General features: G+C 37.9%; 1 gene segment (V, D, J or C); it reads left to right on the top strand.

Moving 5' to 3' along the window:
- Window positions 1-280: 280 nt before the first annotated feature.
- On the top strand, window positions 281-2,316 carry LOC308432403 (immunoglobulin kappa variable 1-6-like). The segment is given in 3 exons: window positions 281-335; window positions 459-798; window positions 2,253-2,316.
- Window positions 2,317-10,193: the final 7,877 nt, after the last annotated feature.

Raw genomic sequence — 10,193 nt, 5'->3', positions numbered from 1 at the left:
TGGAAATTACTTAGATTATAGCATGAGGACAGGAAAACATATTTACTCTGAAAGAAATCAAGATTTTATTCTTCAGGCAGAAGTAAGAATGTTTTCTCTGCAGCTGTGGTTGGAATGAAGAAACTTAGTGACCATGCTTTCACAGAGATGAGCTTCTTCTGCACTGTGGTTAACTCTGCCCAGTTTCTGTTGATTTGCATATGCACAACCTTTTTCCATGAGTCCTTTTTAAAGAACTGGTCAAATTTTGCAGAAAGCTCAGTCCTAATAACAAGAAAGCATGAACATGAGGATCTCTGCTCTATTCCTGGGGCTCATGATGCTCTTGTTTCCAAGTGAGTAGAAACTGTCTTGGGAATTATATTTTAAATATTGTGATTAGTGTCATTTTTTTAAAGGTAATGCTGTCATGTTATTATTAGTTGAATGGATTTATGTTCTTTTTTTTTCAAATTAAGGTGTCAGATGTGCCATCCAGGTTACCCAGTCCCCATCCTTCCTGTCTGCATCTCTGGGTGACAGAGTTACCTTTACTTGTAAAGCAAGTCAGGATATTAACAACAAGATGTCTTGGTACCAGCAGAAACCAGGGGAAACTCCAAAGCTCCTGATCTACTATGCATCCACTTTACAATCAGGAGTCCCCTCCAGGTATAGTGGCAGTGGGTCAGGTACAGATTTCTCCTTTACCATCAGCAACCTGCAGCCTGAAGATACTGCAAGTTACTACTGCCTCCAAGGATATAGCTTATACCACAGTGATACAAATAATGACAAAAACCACTCTCAGAAGCAAAGGTAAGAGTGCATATTGCCCCAGACTCTGTCTCTGCTTTAATCTGATGGTAGGATATGTCAGGTTTAACAAGGCTTTGGGGATTACTTGGAGACTTTTGTTAATGTTACAGGTTATTATGTATACACCTGTCAAGCTTATCACAATTTCATAGGTAGGAAAATACTTCTCATGATTTCTAATAACAAAACTATATACACTTGACACATCTAGATGTTGGTTGAGATGAATAACCTAAACCAGAAGCCACCCCAAACATTAGAAAAGTGATTATTTTAATGCAAGAGGATATAAAATTAATAATAGCAATTAACTTGTTTAACTTGATGTTACAAAAGTAGATGCTAAATAGTATTAGTTTTTCTCTCAGAGTACAGAGCACTCCACTTGAAATAGCAAGACTGTCCAACTATTCTAACCTAGCATTATATGAAAGAATCCTTATTTTAATAAAGGACCTGAAGCCACAACATCAATGTAGGTGTTTTCAGTTTTTTTTGCATGGCCAGCCGAACTAGCTCAGTCAGTATAGCTAAAAAAAAATACATACATACATAGTTGTTCAATTCTCCTGAGGAAGATAAAATACTTTTTTTTTGCAGCTGTTGAGGTCCTGAGGTGTGATGAAGGCAGTCATGTTTAAGTCCCCCAGCTGCAACCAATAATCTGGAGGTTTCTTACATCTTTCACAAAGACAGTAACATGTTTAACAGCTGGGCCACACTAAGAAAGGATGTTTGTGTTGGGGTATGAATCACTGTGTGAGGGAAATGTGTAGCTTGAAAGCAGTAATATACTCCAAAATCCTCAGGCTCTACTCTACTGATCTTGAGTGTGAAATCTGTCCCTGAACCGCTGCCACTGAATCTGTCTGGGACCCCAGAAAATCGGTTGGAAACCCTGTAGATCAGGAGCTGTGGAGACAGGCCTGGCTTCTGCAGGAACCAATACAAATAGGTGTCTCCATTACTATGTACAAGGCTCTGACTAGACCTGCAGGAGATAGAGGCTTGATCTCCAAGGCTGACAGGCAGAGAGAGTGGAGTCTGTGTCATCACAACATCACCTCTGGAAGCTGAAATAATGAAACAGGAGTGCGAAATTATGAACAACCCCATAAACACTGATATTTCTTTTTCTATTTTGAAATTGATTTCAAGAGATGTTTATTTGTTGCATACAATATTCTAAACACTATAATTTTCTCTTAAGCAATATAACTGAACAGTAAGTCTTAACTATTGTCTAGGCATAATTTATGTAGTTCTAATTCATCTGTATCAAAATTTCTTTTTAAAACACATGCTCACATCAGGAACTTCCATCAACCACGTATGCTCTATCTTAGAGGGTAACACCTGTCTGTATTCTCATACACGGGCAGAACACATGTGATAAGCAGTGCCACCAAGGGTTCAAACTCCCCACTCATTGTCCTTTCTTAATTCCTTACCAGGAATCCAGAACAACAGCAACACCAGGAGATGGACCTGAAACATCATTTTAAGGAGACAGCCTGAGGAGACTGATCAGTCACCAGGTAACTACTGAGCTTTTATCTGAGGTTAGCAAGGGTGGGTCCTCCCTAGGGAGCAATATGCAAAGGGCTAAGTGAGTTTTGCAATATAAATGAAGGGAAAAAATACACAGGGTTCTTATGACTACAAAAATCAAATGAAATACCATCCATATGTGGGGTGATGAAAGAAAAACTATATAATGTTTGTTGGGACAGAGCATGCTAAAAACTTTCAATCAGAACAACATAGATTAGAGAACCTGCCATTGCTACATTTGGTTGAATTATTCTCTATAAGAGCACAGAAATAAATATAAAAACTAGACCGATCTGTATCTTTTCCATTTATTTATTTATTTATTTATTTACTTACTTACTTACTTACTTACTTACTTATTATTTTATTCAATTTATATTCCAATTGTAGCCCTCCTCTTTTTCCAGATTCTTTTAAAAGTTCCTCTCAACATCCTTCCAGCCCATTGCCTTAGAAAAGGAGTAGATCCATTGGGTTCAAACCTACCCTGGCAAATCAATATCTTCTCTGAAGAGCCTAGATAAGGCAGCCCAGTTACAGAAATAAGAAGCATAGACTGGAAAGAGGGAAAGGCAGTTCCAGGCAGGCCTTCTTCGTTTGTTGGTGGACCAGCATGAAGAGCAACCTATGTTTCACCTACATAATTGTGAAGGTCAGAGGTCACTGTCATGCTTATTGTTTGGTGAATCTCTCAGATTCTGGTAGTATTCAAAGGTCCATATCAACTGATACTGTTGGTCTAGTTACAAAGCTCCATTTGACTTTGGGTCCTTCAATTGTTCCCCCAACTCTTCCATAATATTCTCTGAGCTTCACCTAATGTTTGGCTATGGGTCTCTTTGTCTGTTTCAGTCATCTATTAGATGTAACCACTCAGAGGATAGTTATACTGTGCTACTGGCTGCAAGCACAAAAGTGTGATTAACAGCATCAGGGATTGGTTCTTCCCCATGGAATGGGTATCAATTTGGGGAAGTCATTATTGGCCCATTGTTTTCTTTCTTCTCTATCTTTGTCCTTGCACTGCAGATAGACAGGACAAATTTTGAGTTGAAATTGTTTGTGGGTTGGTTTATGTCTTTATCCCTTCAGTGGGAAAGATGTAGACATCGCTCCATCCATAGACAGAGACTTTTAATGCCTCAGGGTATTCAGATGTTCATATAATTCTCCAGTTCCCTGGTCTTCAATTATAAATGGTCAGTAGGAACTATGGTTTTGGGTCAGAGTTACCCAGAAAAGTCAAAGAGTTGGTGGACCATCATCACATGTGCAACAAAAAGTAATCAATCCATACTCGAATGCTGGGTCATCTTACACTGAATTGTCTTGACAATTTTGTCACTGTACAACAAAACTCTGCCTGGCTCACCTAGGCTCTGGGACATACAGCCACCCTGGTCTCCCTTGACTTCCAGACTAACTTTCCTGGTCTCACCTTGATGCTGGTCCTGGTTCTGTGGCTGACAGGCTAAGCCAACCAGAAAAGGATTTCCTGAAAACACCTGGAGTGACTGCTCACATTTCTCAAGACAAACATTCTTGGGGCAGGTCTGCAGAAAGCCAATGACCACTCCATTTTCATGCAGCTGCCTTTAGTTCCATGAAAGGAATACACTAGAGACATATATTTATTTATACCATCCAGATTTGTATTGGTAAATCTCCAACATCCATATTCCTCTGCAAAGAACACAAAGCTCAGTTATAACATGTATAAGCTGCATACCTAGATTGGGCCGATATTCCACTCACTAATCTGTTCCTGAAATTCCTTGCTGCTTGTAGCTACCCCAGGCCATGTGAATCAGCTCCATCTTCAACCCCCTCTTTCTTCTTCTTCTTCCTCTGTCCCCTTCTTCCCTTCTCTTCTCCACATCCTCCTCTTCTAAATTTCACAAGTGTATTGCAATTTTAGATGGTATGCGAAATACCGCTCACACTAACACTTCTAAATACAGCTATTGAAATCTTAAAAATGAGTAAGACTGGGTTATGATAGGATCTGAAACGTAAGATCTACTCACTATAGTGGAGGGGAGATAATTAACGTAAGCCAGATGCCTGGGAAGATTGTCGTGAAATGCTGTCTTCATGGCATGACATGGCTGCTTCATTCTGGAACTTAGATAGAGCATGATACCTGTTTGTACAACAGGAGCAATAAAACAAGATCAGTCAATATCCGAGGAGAAAGCACCACTTGGATGGAGTCAGGTTAATGCAAAAAACATGAAGCACACAGTGATTTTTTTTTTTTTTTTTTTTTTTTTTTTTTTTTTGGTGTATGTTTGGAGGTAGTAATTTTTTTTTTGTTTGAGACAAGGGCCATAGATGATGTTATCTATGATTTACAGAAATAAGTTCAGAAAAGCTTAATGGCAGTTGATTCAGAGGACAATCATGGAGGGGTTATAATTAAAGGGAATAGGATCAAGATACACTCTACATATATATGACATCATCAGAGAATAAATAAAATGTTAAATGCTACTATGCTAGATCTAGTGGTACAGATTAGTCAATGGCAGGGAGAAGGTATTCCTTTCTGAGAATACCCACCCAGTAAAGATGAGGTAGAAGAGAGCCAGTAACCTCAACATGCAATAAGGACCAGAAACAGATTTATGCAAACAATTGCTAGTGGGGAACAAAATACGAGACAGAAAAGAGAGGAAACTGAGTGGGAAAGAGGGGAGGAGGGGTGGGCTGTGGGAACACAAAGGGGAGAGGTCCGGAGGGAGGGGAGAATGTATAAAAATCTTCAGCAGCTGTGAGGTGCAGTGGGAGGGCAGATTCTAGGAAATCCTAGAGACTTTGGATGGAGAAAATTCCCAGAAGTCAATGCAGGTGACATTAGATGAAATGCCTACCAATAGTGACATAGAACTAAAGAGACTTTTTTTGTTGTTGTTGTTGTCAAGCAGGACCCTAATGGAATGATAAGAACACAAACCAACCCCCAAAACTTAAACCCTGTTTAAAAGAAATGCAGGGACAAAGATGAACCAGAGACTGTAGGAATGCACAACCAATAACAGGTCTAACTTGTGACCCTTCCCATGGGTAAGAGCATATCGCTTACACTATTAATGATACTTCATGACACTCCGTTGTGCTTGCAGACTTGAGTCTGGCATAGCTGTCTTCTGAGAGGCTCTATCTAGCAGCTGGCTAAAACAGATTCAGTTACCCACAGTCAAATATTCAATAGCAGTTGAGGACTCTTATGGAAGGTTTGAAAGAAGGATAGAAGGTTATGAAGATAATGGTAATCCCAGAGGAGGACCAACATAGTCCACTAACCTGGACCTCTGGAAGATATCAGAGGTTGAGCTACCAAAGGGTATACATGGGTTTGACTAATAACTCCAGCACATATGAAGCAGATGTACACATCAGTGTCCATGTTGTCCCTCAACAACTGGAGTGGAGGTTGTTCCTAGACTTGTAGCCTGACTGTGGTATCAGTTCTCCAACAAAGATTCTGTGTTTGGCCTCAGTGGGAAATGTTGGCCCTAATCATAAAGAGACCTGATGTGCCAGCATTAGAAACTACCCAAGGGAGCACCACCTTCTCAGAGAAGATGAAGAAGGGTGTGGAGGGAGAGAATCTGTGAGGGTGAGACCAGGAGGGAGGGAACATTTGTGAAGTAAATGGGTAAATAATACCAAACAAAACCAAACATCCCAGGACACTAATAGGTGGAGCAATAAAAGATTGGTGAGGAGATGAATGACTCCTTAATAAAGGTATGACTTAATAATTATATTAGGTGTTATTGATGTTAAGTTCAAGAGTATCAGGATTCAGAGAAAAAATGTATTTTGTGAACAGTGGTATAACTATCTGCAAATAAAATGACTGACCTAGATGTCATGAAAGAGTAAATAGAACTGTTTTTTATAATTTTGTCATAAAAATTTTGGTTTGGGAAATGAAAATGTGCATATAAAATTATATGTGAAGCTCCACAGATTTCAGTCTTTGTGTATGGAATTTCATTAAGTGGCATAGACTTTGATTCTGGTTAATTTTTTGTTTGAAGTTGTTATTGACATGAAGGATTTATATTATAAAGTTTATAACATTTTTTAGAAGAAACAAAATTAATGTATATGGCTTCTTTAAATTTCTTTGATTATTTCAGGAGGGCACCATCCTTAATAAGAATTACCATAGAACGACAGGATGGTGTACAGAAGGTAATTTTTTAAAGTTGCTTCTTACATATTTCTACAATGAAATTTCTTTTTGACTCCCAGAAAAGAATAAGCTATCTGAAGCCAAATATCTAGTACTGCTCTGTCTTGGATAACTTTGGACTCTGGTGTTCATGCCAATCTCTGAGATGCACCCATCCTATGCTGTTACTGACCCCAACCCTACATACCCCTGCTCAGACAACATGCCACAGGTATGAGGATATATTCAGAAACAGTTCAGTTTCTCATTTGAGATTCCCTATTCTCAGATGACTTTACCTTGTCTCAAGTTGCTCTAAAACTAATGAGTGTGGTATGAAATAGAACTATTAGTTGATGTGGGAATTTATTGCTTTGTGAATCAGAGTGATTTCAAAAATTTACTTAGCCTAAATATCTTTGCATGAAAGGGGAAAATGCAAGAGTAAGAAGGATCAGGATCATGCATAGTTAACTTGGAGTGCAAAAGACACTGACCTGGTAGTTATTTAGTCTTCAGAGAGAAAGAGCAAGCCAGTTGCTTTCAAAAGACAGAAGACAAGTAAACACTCTTTATTGGCTGAGGCATGAGTAGTAGATAGTAAGTTTCCTTATATGAGAAAGATAATTTAGTTATAAAAATCAGTATTTGGGTTATTATTTATAGACAATTGCTCTATGTTTTACAAATAATATTTTAACCTTTCTTTAGTATAAAATGTATGCATAATTTTATGCTTCTATATAGATTTATGGTAAAACTTTACATGATTGGAAAGGGAGAGGCAGGTGGAGAAAGGGAGGACATCAGAGGAGGAGGGAGAGAGAGAAAAAGGAGACCAAGATGGAGCTGAGGAAGGGTCATCAGCATTCAGATGAACATAAGTAGCATTAGGTACACATAAATATTCTAAAGTAAAATAAAAAAGTGAATGAAAAAAAGTGAAACAGACTCATGGTATTATCCAATTCTTTTACTTTGTTTTACTTTTCTACTCCAGTGACATTGAAATGACTGAGTCTTTATGCTTCCTGTGACATTCTTCCTGTGACTCCATCCTGTGGGGCCAAAGTTACAATCACTTCACTGGCAAGTCAGACACATGCTATAACTTAAACTGGTACCAACAGAAATCAGAAGCTCATGTGCTCTTGATACACTGAAAAACTGATTTGCAGTTGGGTATCTCTGGAAAGTTCATTGGCCAGTATTCCGGGAGGTTTACTCTAAACATAAGCAGCATGGAACCTGACAGTGTTACAAATTATTTTTATTTATGGCATCATAGTGCTCCTCGCTCTGATACTATCTGTGACACAAAAGCACATGGAAATAAAGTTGGAGGCTGTGCTGCTCCAACTGTTCTTCCTTGTTTGACTATGTTTCAGAATATTTACATGTCATGAAATGGTTTTGCTATACATTGCCAAGATATTCTTAATATAATCCTCCTTTCCCTGGTCCTCTGCTGAAATTCAATGTGGATCTACAACAACAATGAATAAACTGCCTAACTTATGGTGTTTGAATAGATCTGCAAAATATAAGAAAGACACTGCCAATGTTTCAGATATCAAATCTGCGGTACTGGAGTCTCCATCCTCTCCTCACAATATGATTTTCTTTGTTCTATGTATAAAACTACAGTAATTAAGTATACATGAATTATTTGTATAGAAGTCAACAAATGGGTGAATGGGACATCATAAATCATCAAAACATAGATGTATCCACACATAATAGATTAGGTGTCTAAATAGAAAGTTAAGGTGGGAAAGAAGAGGAAGGGGAAACATTAAAAATAGAGTACAGATCACTTTTGTTCTGTGGGCATTTTTTCTAACATTTTTCTCTTAAATTCTGGAAGAATTTTAAAAACAACCCTTTATCTTCTGTGATTTCATGTATACAAATCTGCATGCACATCACACAGGAGGACTAAGAATTTTATTAGTATGGTTCAGTATTGCTTGATTTGTATAAACAGAACAGTGGAGTTAGAAAACAAAAGATTGTTGTGTGGCATGCTATACATAGGTTACCAGAGCATTATGGCTAGGCCACCTTCCTTTTCTCAGATACATGTGATCTAACTGCTACGCAAAAACTAGAAATACTATGTACTGTCATTTTTTTCTCAGTAATATCTCTCTGTCTTTTAACTGCTGGTATTTGACACTAATTTTCTTCATTTAAATGATGTGTTCTAGAATTTGTACAGTAGCATCCATTCTTCTCTACTAGTCACCACTGTTGATACAAGGCAGACTCCTCAAAGGAAGCAAGTCTTTTCTGTTAAGGCAGCAAAGACCTTGGTACTAGGTATTGTTGAACATGAAGAGGAAGGAAAATAGGTAGAGAGAGGACTGTTTAGCTTCTCCTACCAAAACAAAGGAATCTTCATGAGCTTAACAAAAACTCTTGTGACATCTGAGGTACAATTTCAGAGGGTGATTCCCCATGAGGGACATTTGGGGCAGCTAACCTGCACATGTCTGCTTCCAAGGAGGTTTATGCTATGACTTGTATCATTGTGGGATGATACTTATATTGTTGACAATAATAAATGGCAATATCTTCAGGCTCCAGGTTGCTGATGGTGATAATATAATGGGCTACTGAACCTTAATGGAACTCGAGTGTAAATTTGATGTGCAGTAGATCAGGAGTCTAAAAGTTCCATCGGGTTTCTGCTGACACCAGTTTAAATTATTGCTGATACCCTCACTTGCCCTGCAACTGATGATAACTCTGTCACTCAGAGATAAAGGCGGGTAAAATGGAGAATGGGTCAACTGGATTTAATATCTTACACTAGGAGTGAAGAAATAATAAATACCCACAGTTAAGTATGAAAGTAGAGGACCCCTGCCAAATGCCAGTCTACAAGAAATATTGTGCCACAGTGAAATTCCCATTTTAGTCCATTTTTACCTTGAAACCAGAGCAACAGGAGCCCAAGGAAGTGAACAGGTGCCCTCACATCCATGATGAGTCTTGCCTGCAATGACAATGGCTCAAGATGTTATTGCTACATGAGGAAGTCCCCAAAGATGGAAAGTGAGTACATGGAGATCATTTTAGGAACCACTTATACCTTAGCACAAATGCAAGGCTCCCTTTTCTCAGCACTTAGAACAAGCACAGTGAACAAGAGTGCCCAAGGTTAAACCACAGGTATGCCTGAGGAGAATGAGCTTCATTGTTAAAGTTTAAAAATTGCAGATGTCATTTTAAAGGTTATTTGAAAACTTCTACTATCATAATATCTAATTTTAATACTTTATTTAAATATACATTGTAATATAAAAGAATATCCCTGCTTTCTAGGAATATACATCAAAGGAGAGATTATCAATTCAGATTAATAATTCAAAAAGTTTTTATGTGCCATACATTATTCTTGTGAATTATTTTTGTGTTTTGAGTAGACATGTTTAAATGAAAATGTAATATATCAGGATTTTTTGATGAATTAAAAAGTAAGATTTAACACTATTAGCCATGCTTAACACAGTATAAATGAATTAATGCAAAATACGAGCACCACATATAATTCCTTGATGCTAACAACCTGTGTTAGTATGAATAAACCAATATTGAAGAAGGTGAGAATAAAGTCTCATGGGGCATATTTAACACATTTACACAATGG

The sequence above is a fragment of the Micromys minutus genome (assembly GCF_963924665.1).
Source record: "Micromys minutus genome assembly, chromosome: 18".
NCBI classification, from domain to species: domain Eukaryota; kingdom Metazoa; phylum Chordata; class Mammalia; order Rodentia; family Muridae; genus Micromys; species Micromys minutus.
This window is presented reverse-complemented; position numbering and strand designations above follow the sequence as displayed.